Source organism: Oryctolagus cuniculus, chromosome 10 (assembly GCF_051225735.1).
Source record: "Oryctolagus cuniculus isolate XC-2025 breed Fujian yellow rabbit chromosome 10, ASM5122573v1, whole genome shotgun sequence".
NCBI classification, from domain to species: Eukaryota; Metazoa; Chordata; class Mammalia; order Lagomorpha; family Leporidae; genus Oryctolagus; species Oryctolagus cuniculus.
Genome location: NC_142876.1, coordinates 109,630,116 through 109,657,510, shown reverse-complemented (window position 1 = coordinate 109,657,510; position 27,395 = coordinate 109,630,116). Strand labels below are relative to the sequence as shown.

Below are 27,395 nucleotides of genomic sequence, written 5' to 3'. Positions count from 1 at the left end.
GCCCTTCCTCTCTGGCCATCACCGTTCCGGGGTCAGGCTCGTGACCGTGGCCATGTGACTTCCTCTGGGAACTGGCCCCGGGGGCCCCTGCCTGCCTGCAGCCCTCCCGTCCCTGGCTAGTGACATATCAGGCCAGGCTCAGCTGGGGAGGAGGAAGCCCACAGCTTGTTGTGCTGGGGAAAAATGCATCCCCACCTCTGGCTTCAGGGGCTGGGCTTCCGGCCGACATCCTGGCATGGCCAAGCCTGTTGATCATCCGCTTGTCGCCTGGCACCCTGCCCCTGGTGCACACACATTCCCTGGGAGGCCTGTGGGGCTGGCTCAATGGCCGCCGGGACCCCCAACCTCATGGAGGCTGCCTTCCTCTGGAGCCAAGGACAGCTCTTTGGAAAAGGTAAGGAGACTTGAACCTGCACCCCAGGTCCCCTGTGGCCTTGCTGTGTGACTTAGGGAAAATGAGTCTACCTCTCTGCTTCTTGTTGTCCCTGATTTTAAATACACAGAAAAATACATCCATGTCCGGTTGTGTCGAGGATGAAATGAGATGATGCAGCACGGTGGGGAACCCCTTGTGCCGAAGGACTGTCCATGGCCGAAGCTGTGGACTTGACTGGTGTGGCTTTGACTTTGGGCTCTGCAGTGTGGTTCCAGCTGGTGGAGTGGATTCGCCGCCCCTCAGAGCCTCTGTCTGCCTGTCTGTGAGATGGGGATAACAGTGCTCATTTTCCAGCACTGTCACGGGACGGAAGCACAGGACTGGACAGTTGGCGGCCTGCCCAGGAGCTCCATCAGCACATCAGGCGAGGACAGGGCCCTGGAGACGGCGCCGCGGGCTCCCTGCCTGGCCCGCAGCGGGCGCAGCCCCTGGGTCTCTGTAACTGTGTCGTCATGAGCGCTGAAGAAGCACCGCTCATCATGGAGAGTGGCATCCACGCCCCTGTGGCCTCCCGAGAAGGCCCAGGCAGAGGGAGGGACTGTCTGCCTCCCTGAAGCCCCCCTGGCTCCCGTGGCTCACTGAGCGTTCTCTGGGGAGTCTGGCAGAGTGGGCACAATCACAGCCCCTACGCTGATCGGCCACAGGCACGGCGACTTCGAGAAAGCCCCGGTGCTTCCTGGTACAAAGTGGGGCCGTGCCGACCAAGGGACAACTCCAGACAAGGGTTGGAGGAGGCAGTGGACTGGAGGTAACTGCCAAGTAGACCCGAAGCCAGGGGTAAAACGCCCAGGGCAAGGGAGGTGGCGGAGTGCATACAGACCTCGGTGTTACAAAGAATAATACACGAGGAAAACCAATGTCACGTAAGAAAAAAAAGGCTCCTGACCGCCAACGTGCAGTTAGCAGCTGCTGCCTATTTCCCTTAAATGTCTTTCATTAAATTCAGATGAAGCCGGATGGAGTTTCGGCACCTGCAGGACGATCTCATGTTAATACAACGGTCTCCCTGCCTTCGTCCTCTCTCCCTCCTCCCCTCAACGGCGCCGATGTTTTCTGCTGTGAATTCTGGCGCTCAGGGCACCAGGACCTGTGGAGGGTCCCCTGCCCTGCTCCATTTTTGCAGCCTCTTGCTGCAGAGCCCGAATTCTTTGAAAAGCCCGGAGTGTTTTTAAAGGCAAGGCGGATAACATCCCCGCAGATCAGTAACCTCCATGCCTGTGCCCATCTTGTGGGCTCTGAATGACGTCATCAGGAGAGCGTGGCCCCCAGACTCCCTGCCAGTGCGGGTCATGTGCCGTACACGCTCCTGCTCTCTTTAGCAAACTCCCACTCGACCTTCAAGGCTTCGTTCCTGCCCGTCAGCCGGCCTCTCTGGACACTCCGCATCGCAGCAGGGGCAGAGGGGCGGCGGGAAGGTCGGAGGGCGTGCACGGCTGCTGAGGTTTGGGGCGCTGACGTCACCCCACGCCGCCCAGCTCTGCTTTTCCAGCCCCGGCTTCAGCTCCCTGTACTCCACGCCCACCCTAGTATCCATCAGGGTTCTTATCTAACGTAGCCCTTCTCGCCAGGCCGTCCGATCTGTGTGGGGTGCCCTGTGGCTCCGCAGAGGGTCATCCAAAGGAGCTATCCTCACGGAGACCCAGGCTCCTGAGAGCTGGGGGGTGGGGCAGACAGTGCAGCCTCGCTGTGGGATGCGTGCGGCTGCAGGACCAGGCAAGCTTGCCGAGGAGCGATGCCCACCTGGGCATCGGGGAATCGGGAGGCAGAGGGCCAGGCCTTTCGCAAACACACCCCCTTATCTACTCTGCGCTGGTCCGCGTGCAGGGGCCTGCGCTGCCTCCAGTAGGCCTGGCGCCCAGAGCCAGTATTGCCAGCTGCTGCAGTTTGCCCATGGAGACAGAGGAATGCCTCCGGTTCATGCACTTGGACGTGGAGGCCCCGAAGGCGACGCCAATTCCACGATATTCCGGAACCCTGGCTCGTCCCTCGGCCTGCTCCGTGCGCACGGCGCCGGAAATGCTGCCAGCTCCCTTGCAGGCCCTTTGGGATGGCGCTCCCCGGAGCGGCCAGGTAGTGCAAATGCGGCCTCCCAGAGGAGTGAATGGGAGCGAGCCGGTAGGGGTGGAGCTGAGCCGTGCTGGGCGCTACCCGAAGTGGGCCGAATCCAGCCGAGCCAGACCTAGCGAGCGAGAAGAGGACCAGCGAGAGGGGCCGCTGTCAGCGGAACCTAGCGGAACCGAAGGAGTGGACCGAGGTGGAGCCGAACTGGGCCGAACACATGGGCCGCGAGGGTCAGGAGGAACCGAGGGGAGCCAAGGGGAGCCGAATGGCTGATCGGAGCGGGTCTGGAGGAGCCGAACGTCCTGGGCGACGTGGGTCTCGGGGCTGCCGAGCGGAGAGGAGTGGAGCCAGAAGAGTAAGAGGCGTGGATGGGGTGGAGCCGGGTGGGGGGGGGGGAACGAACGGAGCCGGGCGATTGGGCGGACGAGGTGCTGGGCGGAGCCGAGCGGGCTGGGCGGAGCCCGAGGGGCTGGGAAGTGGGCGGGGCCAGCCTAGGCGGCACGCGTCCGCGGAGGTGCAGGACCGCTCCGGAATCCCGCCAGCCGCCGCCCTGGGGCCTCGCCCTCTCACACATACCCACCGGGGACGCGGGTCTTTGAGTTCCCGCGGCCCAAGACGGGACTCCTGGCGAGAATCTGTCCGGTCGGCGGCCTCGGTTTCCCCATTTGTCAAATGAAGGCGATGGAGGGAGACAGGCCGCCGCGGCCTGAGGCCTCTGCTGACAGGACTGGATTTAAAATTAGGTTAATAATTGATTTTTCTCCCCTAGTTTCGAGGGGGCGACGGACGTTGCGGGCCGCGAACCTGGGAGGGGTCCGGCGGGGAGACTCGGCCGGTCGGGTGCGGGTGTCCTCGGAGCGCTCTGTGCGGGGCAGGGCGGACGCCAGGGGCGCGGACCCCCCCCCCCCCCCCCGGCCCTCCCTGCAGGGAGTCCCCTACATCGGGGGCTGGGCCTCTGCCTCTGCCCCTCTGCCGGGGAGCAGCCCGGCTGGGCCTCGCTGTGCGGGCTCCCGCCATCATTCTCGAAAAGGCGCTTCGCGGGGGGAGGTATAGGGCTGTGGATCCGGGCAGTAGGACCGCGTCGTCGTATAACCCGAAATATCCTATCGCCCCCGTTTCATTTTGGAACGTCACCTTTGAGGTGCCAGGCACTAGGCAGCCGGGGTCTAGACACGAGCCCACCATGAATGACCCCCGCGGACATCCTAGCAGGAGGCTGCCGTCTCAGGGTCTAGCGCAGTGCCCTAAGGGGCCCTGACCCCTTGGGTCTCCGACCTGTTGTCACCATCCGTGCCCGTGTGGCCAGTGCTGGAATCTTCTAAAGCACTCCTGTCCACATGTCACTTACCTGCGGAAAGGCTGTCAGCGACTCAGATTCAGGCCTCCCGCAGCCGCTGGCCCTCGCCTCCTTCCCCAGGTGCGTCTCCCCCAAATTGTCAGAAACAGCCGGCTTTCCACCAGGTCTTGGGAAGCGCTGGGCTCAGTAGTGGACACCAGGTGGCGCCACAACCGCACTTAGAGCTGGCTCTGCTGGTGCGGAGGATGGGCCTGCCGGAGCCCGGGGTTGGCTTGTTGGAGTTTTCGGAAAGCCACCTTGCACTTGTGTTGTACAGAACGTGTATTCTTAGTACAGCTCCCAGGGAATGCAGGCGTGGAGTTGGGCCTCCAGGAAGGGGCGCGTTAGGACACCATGCGGTGTCCCAGTACCCACACGTGCTCTTGGGCAGGAAAGCACGCAGCCTTACCCGCAAGGATTTGTGCTCACTCAGCAGCCTCTCGCTACTGAACTGTTGTTGGATGCTTGGGGAGCGGGGGCCGGGGACTTGGCCACATCTGGAGACCTCCCCTTCTCTGCTAGGCTCTGATTTTCATGAGCCAAGAGACAGTGTTCTTAAGGCCTGTGTTGTGGTGTAGCAGGTTACCCCTCCCACCTATGATGCCCATATCCCATATGAGCGCAGGATGGAGTCCTGGATGCTCCACTTCTGATCCAGCTCCCTGTTAATGCATCTGGGAAAGCAGTAGGAGATGGCCCAAGTGCTTGGGCCCCTGCATCCATAACGGAGACCCGGATGGAATTCCTGGCTCCTGGCTTCACCCTGCCCCAGCCCTGGCTGGGGAGTGAACCAGTGGATGGAAGAACTCTTACCTTCCAAATAAATAAATCTTTAAAAAAAAAAAAAAAGAATATTCAGTCAGAAGAATCCATATCCCCTGCTTCCCCCCCCCCCAATTAAAAAAACAAATCCCATTCATTTTCCACCAAAGCTAGTCTTAGGTAAAAATCAGATACTACCTGCCATGGTTTCTCAGTGAAATATGTGAAACCAGGGGCTTGTCCCCATCTGAGGGCCGCAAAATGAAATTTCCTCCAAGATGAAATAGCGGGCGTGGCCTGGTCTCGGCTGGCAGTCTTGGTGAGCCCACCGTCCTTTATAGATGAGCTGTCTATGAAGGCAGCGTATTAGGGTGGGGGGATGCTGGAAGGATGGAAGAGGGACTGGCTCATCTCACCTTGTGAGAGCTCTGTGGCCCTATAATTGTCACACATCTGGCCTGTGTCTGCCAGGTGGAAGATGGTTACAGGACAAATGGCCAAGAGTCGTGTTGGATTCTCCCAGGCTCTTCCACCCCAAGGCGAATCACGGGGCTCAAGGGACCCCCTTGACGTATTGTCTCTTGCAAGGCTGTGTATTTTCCACATCTCAGCCTCAGGTTCTCATTTATCACATGGTGCTCACAATCCCTACTCCACGATGCTGTGAGAATTCAGCGAGTTCACATGAGTGAAAAGTTGTGAAAGCTGGCAATGGATGAACAGGGTTTCTCTTGGCCCACAGAGCACCTCTGGATCCTGGTGGATCCAAACCTGTGCTGGGCTGCATGGCCTGGATTCCAGCCCCACTTGCCCGCTTGGCCGAGTCACCCTAAGACATGATCTGTAACCCTATGGGTCAAGTCCAAGTTCATACAGAGGGATCTGCCCCAAACGTGTCTTCTATCCATATACCCCGTGTTTCTACCAAGCCATCAGTGCCTTGACAGAGAAAGATCATCATTTCTGTGTTTTTATTATTTATTTGAGAAGCAGAGTTACAGACAGAGAGAGGGAGAGACATAGAGAAAGATCTTCCATCTGCTAGTTCACTCCCCAGTTGGCTGCAATGGCTGGAGCTGTGCCGATCCAATGCCAGGAGCCAGGAGCTTCTTCTGGGTCTCCTGTGTGGGTGCAGGGGCCCAAGTGCTTGAACCATCTTCTACTGCTTTCCCAGGCCATAGTAGAGAGCTGGATTGGAAGTGGAGCAGCCATAGGGGATGCGAGCGCTGTAGGCGGAGGTTTAGCCTACTACACCACAGTGCCAGCCCTGAAAGATCATTTCTTACCCTCTGCACTTGCCCGCATGGGGCCCTCTGCTCACATGTGCCTGCTCTCTGGGTGATCTTGTGAACTCCTGTGCAACCATTAGCACTTGTGCTAAAAAGGTTTTTAAATCTTCCCAATGTGATCCCTTCCGTCTCTGTCCCCTGTTCGAGCACACTCCTCTATCCTGGCCACAATGCAGTGATTCCTTTTGTTTTGCCTCCTGTGCAGCTTTGGACACAAATGAAGAAAAAACTAGAGAGGGGGCCCCCTCGGCTCCCAGCTGTGTTGGTCTTCAGCTTTCGTGAGCTTGTTCCTGGTGCAGAGTGGACTCTGGAAAGAAACTGCCCGACTATGCAGATGAAGTCGTCGAAGGACCAGAGAGCAAGACTCAGTCACTGCTTAGTGCCCAGCAGGTAGCGACCAACTGACTAGCTGTGTCTCCCAGTTCCCTTCTTGCCCAAGCACTGAACCAAGGCCGGGGAGACGACGCAGTTATGGAGGTAAGAGAAGAGCAGCTGGTGAACAGGCAGGGCCCCGGGTCGCAAGGATGGCACACAGGGATTGTCTTTGCCATGTAATTGTCATCTATATGTGACATACGTTCATTCCCTATCCTTGTGGGGGAAAAAAAACCAGCAATCTCATAAGGTCACTTTGACAAACCCACAACGGATTGTCTCTAAGTTGCTGACCTCTGCCCGTGACTTACGTGTGTGTTGGTTAGAGTGCACGCCAGCTGCAGCGTCACAAAAGCTTCCTGGTCTCAGTTGCTTAACACAGAAAAGTTTATTCCTCACTCACTGGACAGCTGTCCCAGAAAGTGTCTTGGGGTCTGGCTTCAAGGACTTGGGACTCTGGTCAGCACCTTTTCCCTGCTTGTACCTTGTGAGAGGAAGATTGAGATTGAATGGGGTGTTTTGGGGACTCAGTTGGAAGTAGCATGTGCTAATTCCTTCCATACTCCAATATCCAGAACTCAGTCTCCTGGTCTTAAAGTGATGGCCAGGGAGACTGGGAAACATGGTGTTGAGTGGGTAGGATTTAGAAGCATCTGGTAGACCTTCCCAGTCTAGGTCTGGGTGTGAGTAGGATATGTCTTGTGTAACATGGTAGCATGACAGGGGAGAAGTAGAATAAATGTGGCTGGATTGCACTACATCTATAGATTATTGTGGCTCTAGGGCAGATGGGATTTTCTCATGGATTGATGTGGGGGGTGAGGGATAAAAGGAAGCAAAATCATTCCTGAGGTTTGCCTTGTGCAACCTAGGGGGTTTATGGCACCCAACAGTGGACACAGGGGAAAGCAGATTTGGGACAGGGCAAGTATTACTGGCTTTGCGTGTGTGTGTGTTCTGTGTTGATAGACAAAACTTCCATATCCTGGCTCAGTCCCCAAATGGCCATAACAACCATGTCTGGGCCAGGCTGAAGCCAGGAGCCAGGAGCTCCATCCAGGTCTCCCACGTGGGTGGCAGGGGTCCAGGTACTCGGGCCATCTTCCACTGCCTTCCCAGGTGCATTAGCAGGGAGCTGGATTGGAAGTGGAATAGCTGGTACTTGAACTAGCACTCCACTATGTGATGCCAGCTTCGCAGGAGGTAGCTTAACCTCATATGCCACAGTGCCTGCCCCAAGGTTAAATTTCCATGTGAATGTTGGTGAGGACATTCCAACCACAGCAATCAGAAACAAAAAATGGGGAAAATGTTGAAATTATGGCAGCATCAAAAAGTAACACAATTAGGAGTAAATTTTTTTAGAAAGCAGTACTAGGCCGGTGCCACGGCTCACTAGGCTAATTCTCCGCCTGTGGTGCCAGCACCCTGGGTTCTTGTCCCGGTTGGGGCACTGGATTCTGTCCCGGTTGCCCCTCTTCCAGGCCAGCCCTCTGCTGTGGCCAGGGAGTGCAGTGGAGGATGGCCCAGGTGCTTGGGCCCTGCACCCCATGGGAGACCAGGAGAAGCACCTGGCTCCTGCCATCGGATCTGTGCAGCGCCAGCCGCAGCGGCCACTGGGGGTGTGTGTGTGTGTGTGTGTGAACCAACGGAAAAAGAAGACCTCTCTCTCTCTCTCTCACTGTCTAACTCTGCCTGTCCAAAAAAAAAAAGGCAGTACTAGACATACACTCTACTTGTTGAAAGGAATGTAAGTGGTTCTAGAAAAATGGAAATATATTGGATGATCATAAATTGAATTAATATTGTAATGATGACTGCTCCTCAAATTGATCTACAAACTGAGAGCAATCTCCGTCCAAATCCCAATTGCTTTTTATGCAGAGATAGAAAATTAATAATGAAGTTCATAATATTGGAAGGCACCTAAAACAGAACAAAAATATTGAAGAAGAACTGAGTGGGAAATGCATACACTTTCTAATTTCAAAACTTAGTACAAAGTTATAGTAAATAACACGGGTGCACAGAGAGATACTGGCATAGCCGTAGACACAGAGGAAAGCTCATAGAGCATCTATGATTGAACTTGTACGTCTCAGGTGAACAATAATCATTCAAATAATTAAAGTTTATGATGGGTAAATATTAGAGTAGGCAGTATCTGACCTAATAAGCACAAAATGCCACTAAGTGCAGGAAAAAATACTCAGACATTAGCCATTACGGAAATGTAAATAAAAACCACAATGACATATCATTTCACAACTACTAGGCTATACTCAGTACCCATGAAAATAGTAAGTGCTGCCAAGGCCATAGAGAGATTGGAGACTTGAGACATTCCCCCCACATCTGAACAATTCGTCATAGCAGAATTTTAGTATAAGAAATGTTGAAGTAAATCCCCCAGGCATAAAGATGCTAAAATTACATAAAAATTTAAAAACTGCCAGAAATGGTAAATTATAAAAATATGGACAAGAGGCCGGTGCCATGGCTCACTTGGCTAATCCTCCGCCTGTGGCGTTGGCACCCTGGGTTCTAGTCCTGGTTGGGGTGCCAGATTCTGTCCCGGTTGCTCCTCTTCCAGTCCAGCTCTCTGCTGTGGCCCTGGAAGGCAGTGGAGGATGGCCCAGGTGCTTGGGCCCTGCACCCGCATGGGAGACCAGGAGGAAACACCTGGCTCCTGGCTTCAGATCAGCGTAGCGGCCATTTGGGGGGTGAACCAACAGCAAAGGAAGACCTTTCTCTCTGTCTCTCTCTCACACTGTCTGACTCTGCCTGTCAAAAAAAATATATAGACAAGAAAATATTTTATAAAATAAAACAATTAAATAAAATTGTCATGTATAATTGACTTAAAACAAAAGTCATATCAATTAGCCATACTTAAATGAAAAGGTCTGCCCCTCCACAGCCCAGCAAGATTTCAGAGTAGACAGGTGTCTCATTTCCCAGGGTTCTGGATGGGCAGGGCCTGCCTCTTGGAGTGGGTGGCCTCACATATTCACACCCACCAGCACACTCAGATAAAACTCAGTAGAGCTTCCCTGTCCCCAGAGAGAGGGATCCACCATCTTTGTTTCTTTGCTGAATCATACTTTTCTATATCATATAACTGAAAAATATTAATTTAATGAACTTAAGATGGAAGAACCAATCACATAGGTTCTTGCAGAGTTTAAAATAAGGCCTTCACTCATTATACAGCTCTCTGCCTCCCCTTACACTGTCCCAAGAGCACTTCTAAAATGTGATTTTTTTTATTAAAGTTTTTTTTATTAATTTGAGAGGTAGAGTTACAGACAGTGAGAGGGAGAGACAGAGATAAAGGTCTTCCCTCCATTGGTTCACTCCTCAGACGGCCGCAACAGCCGGAGCTGTGCCAATCCGAAGCCAGGATCCAGGAGCTTCTTCCGGGTCTTCCACACAGGTGCAGGGGCCCAAGGACTTGGGCCATCCTCCACTGCTATCCCAGGCCATAGCAGAGAGCTGGATCGGAAGAGGAGCAACTAGAACTAGAACTGGCGCCCATATAGGATGCCGGTGATGCAGGTGGAGGATTAACCTACTGCGCCACAGCGACCGCCCAAATGTGATGTTTATCATGGATGTAAGATCAGAGATTTAGCATTTTGATATTTGACATTGCTGTTTACTCTTTGCTCAGGCATATTCATTTTAGTTAAGGAAGCAGGTTTTCTTTCCTAGATGAGTATAACCTTCAGGCCCTTCTCTACCTAGTCCCAGTGTCCATGTATTTCATCCGAAGAAAGGCCTTTGTGTAGGGCAGTTCAAGTGGTAACAACCCCCCGTCAGCTACTGCGTGTCTGAGAATGTCTCAGTTTCTCCTTCCGATTTGAAGGACATTTTTGATGTTTATGGGTTTCTTAGTCAACACCTTTTCTCTCTACAGTTTGACTATATTGGCCCATTGCCTTCTGGCTCCGGTGCTGGGGTTTCTGATGAGAAATCTGATGAAGATAGGGGAAGTGATGTTGGGAGGTAACTTCTCTCCTCTATGTAGATGTTGATACCGAGCCTGGTGGTGTCTTGGGCAACAGGATGTCTTGTTCTGGTGTCCTGATTGCAGGGAAGTTGTGCCAACATTTTGAGAGTAGTCATTCAGAGGTTAAAGAGAAATGAATTGAATGTTTGGTGTAGACGTCAGGAGGTCTTCAAATGCCAACAGTTATTACAGATTTTCAAATAGGAATGGAATGGCTGTTGAAACATACAATAGGTTTTCATTTCATTTCTTTTTTTTAATAAATCTTTTTTTTATTTAGTAAATATAAATTTCCAAAGTACAGTTTATGGATTTTGATGGCTTCTCCCCCACCCCATAATTTCCCTCCCACTCACACCCCTCCCATCTCCTGCTCCCTCTCCCATTCCATTCACATCAAGATTCATTTTCAATTATCTTTATATACAAAAGATTGATTTAGTATATATTAAGTAAAGATTTCATCAGTTTGCACCCACACAGAAACACAAAGTGTAAAATACTGTTTCAGTACTAGTTATAGCATTACTTCACATTGGACAACACATTAAGGACAGATCCCACATGAGAAGTAAGTACACAGTGACTCCTGTTGTTGACTTAACAATTTGACACTCTTGTTTATGGCGTCGGTAATCTCCCTATACTCTAGTCATGAGTTGCCAAGGCTATGGAAGCCTTTTGAGTTCGCCGACTTTAATTTTATTCCGACAGGGTCATAATCAAAGTAGAAGTTCTCTCCTCCCTTCAGAGAAAGGTACCTCCTTCTTTGATGACCCCATTCTTTCCACTGGGATCTCACTCACAGAGATCTTTCATTTAGGTCGTCTTCTTTTTTTTTTTTTTTTTTTTTTTTTTCAGAGTGTCTTGGCTTTCCATGCCTAAAATACTCTCATGGGCTCTTCAGCCATATCCGAATGCCTTAAGGGCTGATTCTGAGGCCAGAGTGCTATTTAGGACATCTGCCATTCTATGAGTCTGCTGTGTATCCCACTTCCCATGATGGATCATTCTTTCCCTTTTTGATTGTATCAGTTAGTATTAACAGACACTAGTCTTGTTTGTGTGATCCCTTTGACTCTTAGACCTCTCAATGTGATCAATTGTGAACTGAAATTGATCACTTGGACTAGTGAGATGGCATTAGTACATGCCACTTTGATGGGATTGTATTGGAATCCCCTGGCACGATTCTAACTCCACCATTTGGGGCAAGTCCGATTGAGCATGTCCCAAATTGTACATCTCCTCCCTCTCTTATTCCCACTCTTATATTTAACAGGGATCACTTTTCAGTTAAAATTTAAACATCTAAGAATAATTGTGTGTTAATTACAGAGTTCAACCAATAGTACTAGAACAAAACAAAGAAAAAGTACTAAAATGGATAAAGTATTACATTGTACATCAACAGGCAGCACAAGAGCTGATCAAGTCACTGTTTCTCATAGTGTCCATTTCACTTCAACAGGTTTCCCCTTTGGTGCTCAGTTAGTTGTCGCCGATCAGGGAGAACATATGATATTTGTCCCTTTGAGACTGGCTTAATTCACTCAGCATAATGTTTTCCAGATTCCTCCATCTTGTTGCAAATGACCGGATTTCGTTGTTTTTGACTGCTGTATAGTATTCTATAGAGTACATGTCCCATAATTTCTTTATCCAGTCTACTGTTGATGGGCATTTGGGTTGGTTCCAGGTCTTAGCTATTGTGAATTGAGCTGCAATAAACATTAATGTGCAGACAGCTTTTTTGTTTGCCAATTTAATTTCCTTTGGGTAAATTCCAAGGAGTGGTATGGCTGGGTTGTATGGTAGGGTTATATTCAGGTTTCTGAGGAATCTCCAGACTGACTTCCTTAGTGGCTTAACCAGTTTGCATTCCCACCAACAGTGGGTTAGTGTCCCTTTTTCCCCACATCCTCTCCAGCATCTATTGTTGGTAGATTTCTGAATGTGAGCCATTCTAACCGGGGTGAGGTGAAACCTCATTGTGGTTTTGATTTGCATTTCCTTGATTGCTAGTGATCTTGAACATTTTTTCATGTGTCTATTGGCCATTTGGATTTCCTCTTTTGAAAAATGTCTATTGAGGTCCTTGGTCCATCTCTTAAGTGGGTTGTTTGTTTTGATGTTGTGGAGTTTCTTGATTTCTTTGTAGATTCTGGTTATCAACCCTTTATCTGTTGCATAGTTTGCAAATATTTTTTCCCATTCTATCAGTTGCCTCTTCACTCTCCTGACTGTTTCTTTTGCAGTACAGAAACTTCTCAATTTGATGCAATCCCAATAGTTAATTTTGGCTTTGACTGCCTGCGCCTCCAGGGTCTTTTCTAGGAAGTCTTTGCTGGTACCTATATCCTGCAGGGTTTCTCCAATGCTCTCTTATAATTTGATGGTGTCAGGTCATAGATTTAAGTCTTTAATCCATGTTGAGTGAATTTTTGTGTAAGGTGAAAGGTAGGGGTCTTGCTTCATGATTCTGCACGTGGAAATCCAATTTTCCCAGCACCATTTATTGAATAGACTGTCCTTACTCCAGGGATTGGTTTTAGATCCTTGATCAAATATAAGTTGGCTGTAGATGTTTGGATTGATTTCTGGTGTTGCTATTCTGTTCCATTGGCCTATCCATCTGTTTCTGTACCAGTACCATGCTGTTTTGATAACAACTGCCCTGTAGTATGTCCTGAAATCTGGTTTTGTGATGCCTCCGGCTTTGCTTTTGTTGTACAAGAAGGTTTTCATTTCTTAAGAAGAAAATACCCATCTGCATAACCCACCTAAAACAAAAGTATTTGAGATCTCATTTTTATTGTTACGGTGGAAATGGTTCTTAGACCAAAAAGTGAGGAAGCCCCTGTGAACTCTCTCCAGCCAGGGTCAGTCCATTTCTTATGCAATTATCAACACCCTCCTAGGCACCGGCCTGGACCAAGACTTTTTTTTTTCTGTCCTGATATCACAGGAAGGATGGCTCCAGTTGCCACTTTGTTTATATTTTTCTTTTTTTTTTCCCTTTTTTCTTTTTTCCTCATTCTTTATCCTTCTGTTACTTTTATTTCCTTTTTCTTAATTCATGTGTTTTCCCTATTCTTTTCATTTTCCCATATTTTGCTTATTTTTCACATATTTATTTTCTTTGCCTCTTTCTTTGAGAGGTGGAGAGAGAGATATAGAAAGTTCCAGTCCCCTGGCTCACTCGCAGATGCCTGGGTTGGGCCAGGCCAAAGTTGGGAGCTAGGAACTCAGTCCAGGTCTCCTCTGTAGGTGACAGGAACCCAATCATTTGAGCCATCATCTTACCCTTCCAGGAAGCTGGAATCAGGAGCCAGCGCTGGATGCTGGCCTCAGGCTCTAGGATGTGGGATGGGAGCATCCTAGCTGGTGTCTTAACACCAAGGTGAAATGCCTACCCTTTGCCTTTATTTTCTTTATTTTTTTCCTTTTTTCTCATTAAAATTCTTTTAGTTAGCATTGTTAGTATGATTACTTAGTATTAGCATAGTTAACATAACTAGTAGTTGGTTAGTACTGCTAGCATAGTTGTAGTTGATATTCATAGTATTGTTAGTTAGCATCACTAGTTAGGAGTTGTTAGAGCAGTTACTTCTGATGAGGTAACGCTCACTGGTGATTGCGTCTCCCAAAGACCATCGGCTGGGTGAAGCTAGTCACCCGTCTGTTAGCTGGGACCTGAGTGGCCGTGAAGGTCATCCGAGAAGATCATCAGGACTCCTCCAGCCTTCAGCAAGTTTCCATGGAAGAGGCCTAATGAAGCTTTGGGTTACCCAGCATGCTAAGGCTCTTCCAGGCAATCGTAGTACCAGCAGTCTGCACTGATGTGGAGTTCACCCGCAGAGTCTACACTGATGTGGAGTTCACCCACAGAGTCTACACTGGTGTGGAGTTCACCCACAGAGTCTACACTGATGTGGAGTTCACCCACAGAGTCTGCACTGGTGTGGAGTTCACCCGCAGAGTCTACACTGAGTGTAAGAGACTGTGGCTGCCTAAGGTAGGAAAAGGCTGAAAGAATGTCTAGACAGATGGTGTGGGCTGGGTACTTTTGACAGCAGAAGAGCTTCGTGCCCAAGGACTTGACACTGGACAGTGTTGTGAATGATGCCCCCAGTGTAGTAATTGCTGATTTTGGCTTGGGCAGTAGGGCTGCTGCTGGCCAGAGGCTGGGCACGTTCTTTGTCGCTCCCACATATTCTGCTCTGAAAATGTTTCAGGGCCACTAGTATGATGGCTCCGTGGTGGATATGACGGCCCTGCAGTCACAGAGTCTCTGCTGTTTGTCAGAGAGATCCTAGCACAGCTGTAGGAGTGGCTGCTGTGCAGAACACACAAGTTCCATTTGACATGTCTTTGGAAATGGAGAGCCTTCTTAAAAAGTTACTGACCCTTCACCCCACACTAGACCATATGATGGAGGCTTGGATGGCTCAAGATGGGCCAGGAAAAGTGCTGAAGACCATGTGTGGAGACTGACCACCAGGATGCCTGAAGCGTTGAGCTCATAGTCTGGATGAACATAGGCCAGGCCAGATCCAGGAATCCTTCTTAAGATGGAAATTCCATGAAGCCATGGCCACATACCTCATCCTGAGTTAGCAAACCTGCCAGGGGAAAGACTCCACCATGAGAGTGAGGCCGTGAGTTGGGCCTGTCCCAGCCATAGAAGCTCTCAAATTCCATGGAGCTTTGTGTCCACCCAGAGCCTGCCCCTCCCGCCTTTACCTTGTTTCCCTCCCAACTCCAGCTGCCTGAGGAGGACGAGGAGTCAGGGTCCTAGTCCTAGTCCTGCCAGTCCCCTGGCCAGCCAGCTCACTCCCAGCTCACACCCAGTGTAGCACTATGGCTGATTGCTGCACTCTCAGCACCAGGGACAGTGCTTGAGATGCAGAGGAAGGAGACTTCTCCCTGGGAACTCACCGGAAGAAAAGTCCCTCCCTCCTGCCTGGCCTCAGCCACTCCCCACAGAAGAGCCAGGGCCAACAGCATGTCAATAGGAGGACTGTCACCCTTTTTCTGAGGGCCTGTTGTTCCTGCTGGTCCCAAAGATTCACCAATCAAGTGGATCTGTTGAAGCCCATGGACTGCTGAGGCAAGAAGATAAACCAGGTGAGTTCTTAACTGGATGGTTTGTTTTGTTGTTGAATTTCTTGGCTCCTTTGATATTCTGGATACCAACCCTTTAACAGAGACTTAGTTGGCGAATACTTTCTCCCATCTCATTGCCTGTCTCTTCACTGCTGACTCTTTGCTGTGCAGAAGCTTCTCTTGGAGGTCTTTTGTGTTTCCATATGAATATTAGGGTTGTTTTTTCTAGTTAATTCAAGAATGACATTGGTATTTTGATGGGGTTGCATTAAATCCATAAATTGCTTTGGGTAATATGGATACTTTGATGATATTAATTCTTCCAATCCATAAACACAGAAGAGTTTTCCATTTTGGAAGGGGTCTTCTATTTCTTTGATTAGTGTTTTGTGATTTCCTTTTTTTTTTGACCGGCAGAGTGGACAGTGTGAGAGAGAGACAGAGAGAAAGGTCTTCCTTTGCCGTTGCTTCACCCTCCAATGGCCGCCGAAGCCTGCGCGCTGTGGCTGGCGCACCGCGCTGATCCGATGGCAGGAGCCAGGTGCTTTTCCTGGTCTCCCATGCGGGTGCAGGGCCCAGGCACTTGGGCCATCCTCCACTGCACTCCCGGGCCACAGCAGAGAGCTGGCCTGGAAGAGGGGCAACCGGGACTAGAACCCGGTATGCCGGCGCCGTAAGGCGGAGGATTAGCCTAGTGAGCTGCGGCTCCAGCTTGTGATTTTCTTTATAGAGACCTTTTAGATCCTTTGTTAATTTTGTCCCAATGTATTTAATTTTTTTTTATTTTTTGACAGGCAGAGTGGACAGTGAGAGAGAGAGAGAGAGAGAGACAGAGAGAAAGGTCTTCCTTTTGCCGTTGGTTCACCCTCCAATGGCCGCCACAGCCGGCGCGCTGCGGCCAGCGCACCGCGCTGATCCGATGGCAGGAGCCAGGAGCCAGGTGCTTTTCCTGGTCTCCCATGGGGTGCAGGGCCCAAGCACCTGGGCCATCCTCCACTGCACTCCCTGGCCACAGCAGAGAGCTGGCCTGGAAGAGGGGCAACCGGGACAGAATCCAGCGCCCCGACCGGGACTAGAACCCGGTGTGCCGGCGCCGCTAGGTGGAGGATTAGCCTAGTGAGCCGCGGCGCCGGCCCCCAATGTATTTAATTTTTATAGTTATTATGAATAGGATTTTTCTTATAAGTTCTTTCTCATCCAGACCATTGTTGGTGTTTAAGAAATTATAGTTTTGTTTTTTGTTTTTGTTTTTTTGCGTGTGTTGACTTTATATCCTGAACCTGTGTATCCCCTTGATTTCTTTTATGACCTAATGGCTCTGGTTAAAAATTCTAGAAATATATTAAATAAAAGTAGTGAGAGTGGACATCCGTGTCTGGTTCCAGTTCTTAGTGAAAATGCTTCCACATTTTCCCTGTTCAATATGATGTGGGCTTCTTATATATTGCCTATTGTGTTGATGTGTGGTCTCTAAATAATTTTTAAGGTTTCTATTAGGAATGGGTGTTGTATTTTGTTGAATGCTTTCTATGCATCTACTTGGATGATCATATGATTTTTATCTTACATTCTGTTGATGTGATGCATCATATTTGTTGACCTGCAGATTTTGAACCATCCCTGCATCCCTGGGATAAATACCACTTCATCAGGATGGATCATCTTTTTTTTATTATTATTAAAGACTTATTTATGGGGCCAGTGCTGTGGCGTAGTGGGTTAAGCTGCCTCCTGTAGCACTGGCATCCCCTGTGAGTGCCACTTTGAGTCTTGGCTTCTTCACTTCCAATCCAGCTCCCTCCTAATGCTCCTGGGAAAGCATTGGAAGATGGCCCAAGTCCTTGGGCCCCTGCACCCACATGGGAGACCCGGATGAAGCTCCTGGCTCATTGCTTTCGTCTGGCCCAGCCCTGGCCGTTGTGGCCATTTGGGGAGTGAAGCAGCAGATGGAAGACTTCTCTGTCTATCTGCTTCTGCCTCTCCCTCTCTGTAGCTCCACCTTTGAAATGAGTAAGTAAATCTTTAAAATACACTTGAAAGGCAGTTACAGAGAGTGATCTTACATCTGCTGGCTTACTCCTCGATGTGGTTAAACTGTGCCAAAATAGCCAGGACTGGAAAAAGCCAAAGCCAGGAGCCAATAGCTTTGTCCAGGTCTCCCACGTGAATGCAGGAGTCCCAACACTGGGGCCATGTTCTGCTGCTTTTCCAGGTGCATTAGCAGGGAGCTGGATCAGAAGTGGAGCAGCTGGGACTCACACCAGCACCCGTGTGTGATGCTGGCATCACAGGTGGCAGCTTAGCCTGCTAGACCACAGTGCCTGCCCCTGGATGATCTTTTTGATGTGTGGTGATTTTTGCATCTATGTTCATCAAGGATATTGGTCTATAGTTCTTTTGCTGTTGTATCCTTATCTGATTTGGGAATTAAGGTAACACTGGCCTCACAGAATGAATCTGGAAGTGTTCCCCTCCATTTTAATTGTTTGGAATAGTTTGGGAGGAATTGGTGTTGGTTCTTCATTAAAAGTTTGGTGGAATTCAGCGGGGATGCCATCAGGTCCAGGGCTTTCTTTGGTGGGAGACTCTTCATTATTGATTTAGTTTCATCATTGGTCATTGGTCTGCTTAGTTGTTTTTTTTTTTATGTCTTTGTGACTCAATTTTGGTGAATTACATGTGTCCAGAAATATATTTATCTATTTCTTCTAGGTTTCCAATTTGTTGGTTTCTAGTTCTTCACGATAGTCCCTAATGACCCTTTGTATTTCTGGGATGTCAGATATCAGTTGTTACATATCCCTTTTCATCTCTGATTCTGTATTTTAATAATTAAAAAAAGATTTTGTATATTTATTTGAAAAAGAGAGAGAGGTGGTGGGGGTGGGTTCCATCCACTGGTTTACTCCTCATATGGCCACAACATCCAGGGTTGAGCCAGGCCTAAGCCAGGAGCCTGGAACTCCATTTGAGTTTCCCAGATGGGAGGTAAGGACCCAAGTAATTGGGTCATCTGCTGCCGCCTTCCCAGGCTCATTCTCAGGAGGGCTGGACTGGGAGCAGAACAGCCTGGACTTGAACTGGTGCTCCAGTGTACGAGGCCAGCATTGCAGGCAGCGGTCTAACCACCTGACCACAGCGCTGGCCTCATCCCTGATTTCATTGATTTGAATGTTCTCACTTTTTCTTGGTTAATCTGGCTAGTGGCTTAATCAGTTTTGATTATCTTTTTGAAAAGCTAGCTCTTGATTTCACTGATCTTTTGTAATTTTAAAATTTCTATTTTGTCTATTTTTAAGTGTCTTTCCTTGTACTAGTTTTGAGTATGGTTTTCTCTGGTTCTTCTAGGCCCTTGAATTAAATTATTTATTTGATACCTTTCCTTTTTTTTTTTTTTTTTTTTTTTTGACAGGCAGAGTGGACAGTGAGAGAGAGACAGAGAGACAAAGGTCTTCCTTTGCCGTTGGTTCACCCTCCAATGGCCGCCGCTGCAGCCGGCGCACCACGCTGATCCGATGGCAGGAGCCAGGATCCAGGTGCTTTTCCTGGTCTCCCATGGGGTGCAGGGCCCAAGCACCTGGGCCATCCTCCACTGCACTCCCTGGCCATAGCAGAGAGCTGGCCTGGAAGAGGGGCAACCGGGACAGAATCCGGCGCCCCAACCGGGACTAGAACCCGGTGTGCCGGCGCCGCAAGGTGGAGGATTAGCCTATTGAGCCACGGCGCCGGCCCCCAACCTTTCCATTTTTTAATGTAGGCACTTAATGCTATAAACTTTCCTCTCACCACAGCTTTTGCTTTGAGCCATAAGTTTTGATCTGTTGCCTTCCCATGTTCATTAGCTTCAAAGAATTTTTAAACTTCCTTTTTGATTTCTTCAATGACCCACTGTTCATTCAGGAGCGTGTCTCCCAAGTGAAGTAGGCAGTTACAGAAAATATATGTGTGGGATACAAATGAGCAGACTGTCTCCACCATAAGAGTCTGCAGTCCAGGTGGGGTGGATGAATCACGGTGAGTGCGTTATTTCAAATGCTGACACAGGCTGAGTTGTGAGGTGCACACTAGAGCAAGTCCAGAGATCCGAGAGGTTGCCTGCTGGGTCGTGGTTGACCTTGGGTCCAGGTGGGGATTTCACAGTGGGATCACAGTAGCGGAGAAGGCACTTCCACCTCTGTCCACAAAGTCAAGAGTGTTTGTGGGTCATATGGGTCCCAGTGAAGCTCAAGTTCATGAGCCACCTGGACTTGGGTTTACTGAGTGAAGACTGCAGGTGTCCCCATGCTGTTCACTGTCTTCTGCCTGTGCAGTGGGGTGGGTAGGTGGGCACGGGGCCCCATGGGGTGGGGGTGTCTCTCACCAGGTGTGTCCTGCAGGAATCACAGCTCTCCGGCACTTGGATCTGGGGGGTGATGTAGCATCGTGTGGTTTTGTTTTTCTCAAGGCTGTGCTGGGTGTTCCAGCCTGGTGCTCTGTGAGAGACGTGCCTGACTTCAGAGCTGACTTCAGTGATGGCGATCCTGGGTGTTGGATTTGCCTCTTGTTTTGCTTTTGTCTACCTCTGGCTCCTTAGAGATGAGTTTGGAGTCCAGAGTCCAAGTTCTCTGCCATAATCCCAGTAGCATGGCACCTAAACAGCACTGTTAGGTCTTTTTTTTAAAGATTTATTTATTTATTTGAAAGGCTAAGTTACAGAGAGGCAGAGGCAGAGGCACACACACACACACACACACACACACACACAGAGAGAGAGAGAGAGAGAGAGAGAGAGAGAGAGAGAGATCTTCCATCTGCTAGTTCACTCCCTAAATGGCTGCAGCAGCCAGAGCTGTGCCGATCCGCAGGCAGGAGCCTGGAGTTTCTTCCGAGTCTCCCACACAGGTACAGGGGCCCAAGGTCCTGGGCCATCTTCTACTGTTGTCCTGGGCCATAGCAGGGAGCTGGATGGGAAGTGGAGCAGCCGGGACTTGAACCGGCACCCATATGGGATACCAGCACTGCAGTCAGCAGCTTTACCTGCTATGCCACAGTGCCAGACCGTGCTTTATTATCTTCTAAAGAGGAGATGGCTGGGTCAGGGTGGGGAGGGGGGGACCAGCAGGAGCTTGAGGAAAGGGAGAGGTTAGGGAACCCCACCAGCTGCTTCCTGTTCCTTTTGGGTTTCTTCAGCACCTTCCACAGTAGAAGTGAGAGGTTCGGGGCCAGCGCGGTGGCTCACTTGGTTAATCCTCCACCTGCGGCACCAGCATCCCATGTGGGTGCCAGGTTCTAAACCCAGTTGCTCCCCTTCCAGTCCAGCTCTCTGCTGTGGCCTGGGAGGGCAGTGGAGGATGGCCCAAGTGCTTGGGCCCCTGCACCTGCGTGGGAGACCAGGAGAAGCACCTGGCTCCTGGCTTCAGATTAGTGTAGCTCCAGCCATAGCAGCCATTTGGGGGCTGAACTAACAGAGGGAAGACATTTCTCTCTGTCTCTCTCTCTCTCTGTCTAACTCTATCTGTCAAATAAATTAAAAAAAAAAAAACTGAGAGTTTCAAACAGCAATAGGGATGTCTCTGTCTCTAGTTTGCTTTTGACTCTGAGGGGAGAGGTGGCAAATGTCTTTTACTTTCTACCTCGACTTTGACTCATTGCTAATGACTGCCCAGAGGACCGTGATGAGACAGTTAGGGCCTGAGACTGCGGTGCAGTGGGTTAAGCGGCCATGTCATTGCCATAATGGTGTGCCAGCCCTCCACTTCTAATCCTGCCTTGTGCTAATGCATTCTGGGAAACAGAGGGTAATGGCTCAAGTATTTGGGTCCCTCTCCCCAAGGTCTGTGGCTTTTCCACTCTGGAACTCACACAGTGACCTGGGACTCCCGGCTGCAGCCCGAGACCAAGAAGAACCCGGCGGCTGCTGGGTCTCGGGTCCAGGGTCCTGCAGACTTGGTCTGTGCCTGCTCCCAGCTCTCCTGGTTTCCTGCTTGGCAGACGGCCGCCCCTGGGACTTGGCAGCTGCCGTCACAGGTGAGCCCTACCCATGACAGACCCCTTCTGTGGCACCACTCTCTTGCGCCGTGTGTTTGGCTCCCGGGGAACCATGGCTGGACCGGATTCTGAATCCTCTGGGGACCTTGCTGGGCACACATGTGCCAGAGAGGCGGGGCTGGGGTTTCTGTGGTTCTGGAGTCTCCCAGGTGGGTGGGGGCGAGGACCTCAGTCAGGCGTCCTCAGAGCCTCTGTGGATCCCTGCTCTTGACCGTGAGAACCAAGAGGGCCCACGTGGCTGTGTGGACAGAGACCGGGAGCTGCCCCTTGCACAGCCAGCTGTACATTAACAGGGCCATGGTAGTGGGAGGCTCCTCCCACATCCCTCTGGGATTAGAACCACCTGCTGGCTGGAAGCCACGGAGTCCTGGGTATCACCATAAACAGAAGCAGGTGTTAAATATCAGGAATATTTTATATTGACTTGCCTGGGTCCCAGGAAAGGTTAAGCTTGGGCCTTGTTTAGTGTGGAGGATTTCATGGGTGTGAGTTGGGGCACAGCTAGGTTCAGGCCTGGGGCTCTGGGTGTCCTCTAGGGGTAGGGGTGCAGGACCTCTGATTAGGCCCCCAGGTTGTTTCTGCCTTGATACAGCCCTGTCCACATGGAAACCCACACGTGGACTTGGGGAGGTCTCAGGAGAACAGGTGCCTGCCGGGTTCAAGGTCCAGTCCAGAACAAGGGAAGGCCCCGGAGTGAGCTCTGGGCTGAGCTGGTGGCCCGGGTGCTTGTGACTCCTCAACCCAGTGCTGGCAGGAGGGGCCAGGGCCACGGGCAGAAGAGAGATGGAGGGAGAAGGGGCTTCCTGGGGGCCCTGTGGGTTCTGACGGAGGAGTGTGGTCCCACCCTAGCAGGCTGCAGCTCCCCCAGGGTGGGAGCAGACACAGCACCGCCCTGGCTGACTCTGCCCCCACCCCACCCCCGGGTCCTCATCTCCAGAGGGGCAGCCCCGGCCTCTGCCAGCACCTGCTCCTGTGTGCAGGAAACTGCTCAGCGCAGGAACACCTGGGCCTGAGGCGTCCGTGACCAGGAGTGGGGAGCCCAGCACCCGGAGTCCAAGTGCCTGTGAGGGCTCGGGGAATCTGGAAAGGAGCACGGGGGCTGTCACGTTCATGGGGGTTCCCTGCTTTATTTCAGCTGGGGGAGGCCCCCAGCAGTCGTGCTCACCACCTGCAGGAAACGCCAGACCCGAGCCGGCCCTGCCAGCGTCGGATCCTGCAGTCTACAGCGATGCTGGCCCCTGCAGAGACACGGCCCTGTCCGTCAGTGAGGAGGCGCTGGCAGCACCTCCACCGCTCCTGCGGGTTGGGGTTGGCCCTCCAGCCCTGAGGCACACCTGTGGCTGTGGTGTGGGGGCGTGGCCCAGACCCCCCAGGCCCTGGCCCATGAGGAGGACAAGGCAGACAGACCCGGTGCTGCACAGCGCCTCCAGGAGCAGAGGAGCAGTGGATGTGGGTGGGGCACCTCCCGCTGCTCACCACGGAGCCCCCAGGGCAGCTCTGTGCACCCCTGTCACTGCTCAAAGCTCACTCCAAAGGCAGAGCTCAGCCCAGGCAGGCAGCAAGGCTGCATGGCCCCCAACACGGCCCCACTGCTCTTGAGCCTCAACAGCCAATGGCCAGTGACAGCTCTGCAGGTGGCAGAACAAGTCTGAGTCAGCGACGGAACCCACAGCAGGTGCACCTGCAGGGACACCACCACCTGCCATCAGGGTCACCATCCTGTGACAGCCTGCGGGGACAGACGCTCAGCAGCTGACCTACCACAGGGTGACCGCAGAAGCTGGACTCGCCTGCCCTCGGCAGTGACCTCATCCCAAGAGGCACAGCCGCCTCTGCCCGTGAGCCCCTCCAGGAGGCTGGAGCAGGGGAAGAACAGGGCCAACCGTGGTCACAGCCCTGGGCACTGACCAGGCCACCAGGGAGGGATCTGCTGCCACCTCTGCCCCTGGTCTTTGCACCCAGCGAGTTAGAACTTCAGAGTGGGCGTGTGTAAGGGAGGACACTGCACCGTGTCTGTGGTTGGGGGAGATTGGAGCCCTGGGGCTGTCCCTGTCAGGAGGGTGGCAGACGCTCACTGGCCATCAGGAGCAGAGTTGGGCCTTCCAGTGGTAAAGGGACTCGGGCGAGGGACGTTGGGCTCCTGGGTCAGGGTTCTGTCCTCACATCTGGCACCAGGTCTCCAGGCCATGTCCATCCCTGATGTCAGGCCCAAGGGCATGGGCAGCCCGAATGCAGGGCCCAAGGCTCAGGGAGGCAGGGTACCAGGCCCCAGGTTGCCCTGGGACCTGGATGCATGTGGTGAGCGCCCCCTGCTGGGGCCCTGGAGAGGTGCTGTTGGGCAGTGCTGAGTGCAGGCCCAGGAGGGAGCAGGCACTGCTGAGCTGCCCTTCTTGGCCCCTGCTCTGTGCCTCTCTGTCCTCCCCTGGGGGAGGGCCTGAGCTGAATTTGGGGCTCTCTCTCCACTTCTCTGTCCTCAGGGGGACCCAGGAGCAGCCAGGCCGGGAGCACCTGACACTCCCTGTGCCCCCTACTGTCCCTCCCACAGGGAACCCCAGTGGTCGCTCGTGGCCATCTTCCCTTTCCTGGCCTATGGGCTCCACCCCAGGCTGGGACTCCAGCCTCCCTGGGTGTCCCATATTGATCCCATATTGAGCTGACCACCCCCCACACTGGGAAATGGTGGTGGTCATCCTGCCTCCCAGGCTGGGGCCAGAATGAGTGAGGTTATGGCTGCGAAGCTCCCAGCAGTGGACAAGACCATAGGGGAGTCCTCAGGGCAGACAGAGGCTGTGCTGGGGGCTCCCCTGAGATCCGGGACACCAGGACCTGCAGGAGCCCCCTGCAGCCTCTGTAGTAAAGGACTCCCCACCAGGTTGAACACTGGTAGCCTGTGGGATGGCCCAGGTCAGTCACGTTTGCTGGGGCTCCTGCTGTGCAGAGTTTGTGGTGCTAACACAGGGACCTTCTCTGTCTCCCTCTCTCTGTCCTTCTCCATCTGCCTTCGAATAAATAAATAAATCCCCTTTAAAAAAAAAAAGTGGAGCAGCTGGGACATGAGCAGACATTCGTACCGACGCAGACCCCGTGAGCCGTGGCTTTACAGCTCCATCACAGCACCGCTGACTTGAGTGACAGAACATTTTATGTAGCGTCGTGATGCCAGTGACCTGCACCATGGTTTGAGGCGATCATTCAGGGGATGAAGAGAAAGCAGTGGATATTCTGAGTCTTCAAAAGGCAAATGTTATTAAAGATGTTAATCCAAGAATGAAAACGTTTTGAAATAGCCTACAGGGTTTAATTTCTCAAAACACTAATATCACTCTCTTCAACCCAAGAAAGAACTGTGCAGTCTCACTCAAGTGGAAAGGTTCCTGTGCAAACCAGCAGAGGGCAGCACCGGCTGCGGTTTCCTGCTCTGACATCAGAAGGCGCCATTGTGACGTCATGCCCGCTGCCAACACAAAGCCTTGGCTTGGCCTGGGTTCTGTCATTTGCCCAGGGAGCGCTGTCCCGGTGACCTGGGGCTGGGAACAGCTGCCTTTGTTTCCTTTCCCTTGTTTGGTTTTTGTTCCTCCTGCTGCTGTTGTTTTGGTCAAATTTGTTTTTTCTTTTTCCGTTTTGATTATTTTTCTTTTTTTTTCTATTTTGTTTATTTTGATTTCCTCCAGCATTCATAGTCTTTTTCCCTTTCTTATTGATTGTCCTAGGATATTTCATTTCCATTTGGATTTTTCTTCACTTTTTTTTTTTTTTTTTTGCTTTCCCCTAGTTTGTGGTTGTTCTTTACATTTTCTCCCATTGTTGGGTTTACATTTTTTCACTTTCAGTTTTTTTCCTCATTTTGATTCCTTTTTTTAAAATAAGACTGTGAGACCATCTGCTTTGGTTGTTATTACAGTTCAGGTTCTTGGAATTTTTTCTTTATAGTTTATTATTCATTTATTTTTGTGTTTCCTCACTTTTAACTGCTTTTAGGGTTAGCCTCAGTTGTGAGTCTGTTGAATTCATTTAGTTCATGTTTTCTGTTGGTGATGTGAGCTGACTTTGTCCATTTTGTGTTTTGATTTCTGTTCATTTCATTTCTGTTGGTTTCATTTTTGTTTGTGCTCAAGGAGTCAGAGCCGGGAGAGCTGATCTGTGTCAGCTGCTGGCTCGGGGTCTCCCAGACGTCAGCCCTGCTTGACCCTTCCTGGGGGAGCCCTGGAGAGGGAGAGGAATCCGGAGGAAGAATCGGATCCTGCTCCTGCCATTTTGGTCAAATTTGTTTTTCTTTTCCATTTTGATGAATTTGTACTTTTTCTATTTTACTTTGTTTCCTGCCACCATTCACATTCATTTTGTGTTTTCTCATTTAACATTTTATTCCACAGAGCAGTCTCCGTGGTTGGTCTGGTGTAGTTGATACAGTTCATGTTTTCTGTTGGTAACGGGAGCAGAGTGAGTTTGTTCATTTTGTGTTTTGATTTCTGTTCATTTGATTTCTGTCGTTACATTTTCATTTGTGCACCACTCGTCTCCCTTCCTGGGAGCCCCGGGAGAGGGAGCAGAATCCCGAGGCCAGAGTCGCATCCTGGATGGGGACTTCATGGGGCGGGACTGACTGCCGGTCCCCCAAGCCCTCTGTGTCCCCAGTGGCTCCCGCGTCCCTCAGCAGAGCGGGGCAGGAGGTGTCCATGGCGGCTCCTGGGGCCCGAGCTGAGAAGGCTGTCAGGTGGGACAGGGGCTGTCTGCATGGGGGCAGGAGAAAGGGTTGTCACTGCGAGATGGAGCCTGCGGGGGTCTTTCAGCTTTGGCGCCTCTGTCTGCAGGGCAGGGGCAATGGCAGTGCGGGCCCCTCTGTCCTGTGCACAGGGGCTCTGCTGCCCTGTCTGCGGTGGCTCTACAAGGTTCAAGACCAAAGAATCCCAGAAACTCGATCTGCACCAGCAAGAAGACTTCCTGTGGAAGGACCTCTTGGTGGTAAGGGACTCACCCACAGGGGGTGGGGTCACCCCAGACAGCCAGGGTGTCCATTGCCTTTGCATCTGTGTGCAGGAATGGAGCAGGTGCATGGGAGGGGGTGGGACTCACACCGATGCCCATGGCCCTCATGGGTCGGGGGAGAGTGAGAGGGGCTGTGGGCTTCACCCCTGCAGTCTCTGGAGGCTCCAGCAGCAGCAGCCATACTCCGCTTTGCTGTCTGTGCCCCTCAGCAGCGTGGGCGCTGGCTGTGTGCAGCTCTGTACTCGGGTCTAAGGAGGGGAAGAGACCGTGGCAGATCCGGGCTGGATGGACTCTGAGACACCCAGCTTTGGATTCCTTGCCCTTCCTGTACAGGTTTCAAATGTCCCTTGTACTCGCAGCCCCAAGGACAGGACCCCGTGGCTTCTCTGGCTGCCCCCAGGTCACCACGATCGTCCACCGGGAGATGGACTCCGAGACACCCAGCTTCGGAATCCTCGCCCTTCCAGAAAAGGGGTTGAATGTCCCCTATCCTCGGTGCCACAAGGAGAGGACCACTTGCCTCTCTAGCTGCCCTCAGGTCACCACAATCATCCTCAGGAAGATGGATTCCAATTCGCCCAGCTTCAGAACCCTCGCCCTTCCAGAAGAGGTGTTGAATGTCCCTCGTCCTCGCTGCCCCAAGGACAGGACCCCGTGGCTTCTCTGGCTGCCCCCAGGTCACCACGATCGTCCATCCCCAGGAGATGTAATCGGAGATGCCCAGCTTCAGAATCCTCGCCCTTCCAGAAGAGGTGTTGATGTCCCTCGTCCTCGCTGCCCCAAGGACAGGACCCCGTGGCTGCTCCGTCCCGGGGAGCAGCTGCTGCCTGGGAAGAACTTCGTTGCCTCTGTTGGTGCCCAGGGATTGCCCTGCTCTACTGCCTCTGTGCCTGCAATGAACAGATTCATGAGTTTAACAGAAACCAGTTAGGTGAATAAATTGTGGATGGAAAAGCATCAAGGACTTAGCGCCAGTGATGGGCACCTGTGCTCACACGCGGG

At 51.6% G+C, this 27,395-nt stretch overlaps 2 long non-coding RNA genes across 6 annotated transcripts in view; one reads left to right on the top strand and one right to left on the bottom strand.

The window, feature by feature from the left end:
- LOC103349155 (uncharacterized) lies at positions 1 to 27,283 on the top strand. Of its 5 annotated transcripts, none has more exons than XR_016214985.1 (5): positions 1 to 394; positions 504 to 2,852; positions 6,090 to 6,361; positions 21,193 to 21,386; positions 24,446 to 27,283. It is a non-coding gene; the product is annotated as an uncharacterized LOC103349155 (long non-coding RNA). The 5 variants fall into 5 exon arrangements; XR_011379618.2 differs by lacking the exon at positions 504 to 2,852 and having other exon boundaries at positions 38 to 394; positions 24,446 to 26,369; positions 26,727 to 27,283; XR_016214986.1 differs by lacking the exon at positions 504 to 2,852 and having other exon boundaries at positions 39 to 394; positions 25,781 to 27,283.
- Positions 25,357 to 27,395, bottom strand: part of LOC127492463 (uncharacterized) — a 29,863-nt gene continuing 27,824 nt past the window's right edge. Inside the window, exon 2 of the long non-coding RNA XR_016214989.1 lies at positions 25,357 to 27,283. This is a non-coding gene — a long non-coding RNA (uncharacterized LOC127492463). The remainder of the gene's footprint in view (positions 27,284 to 27,395) is intronic.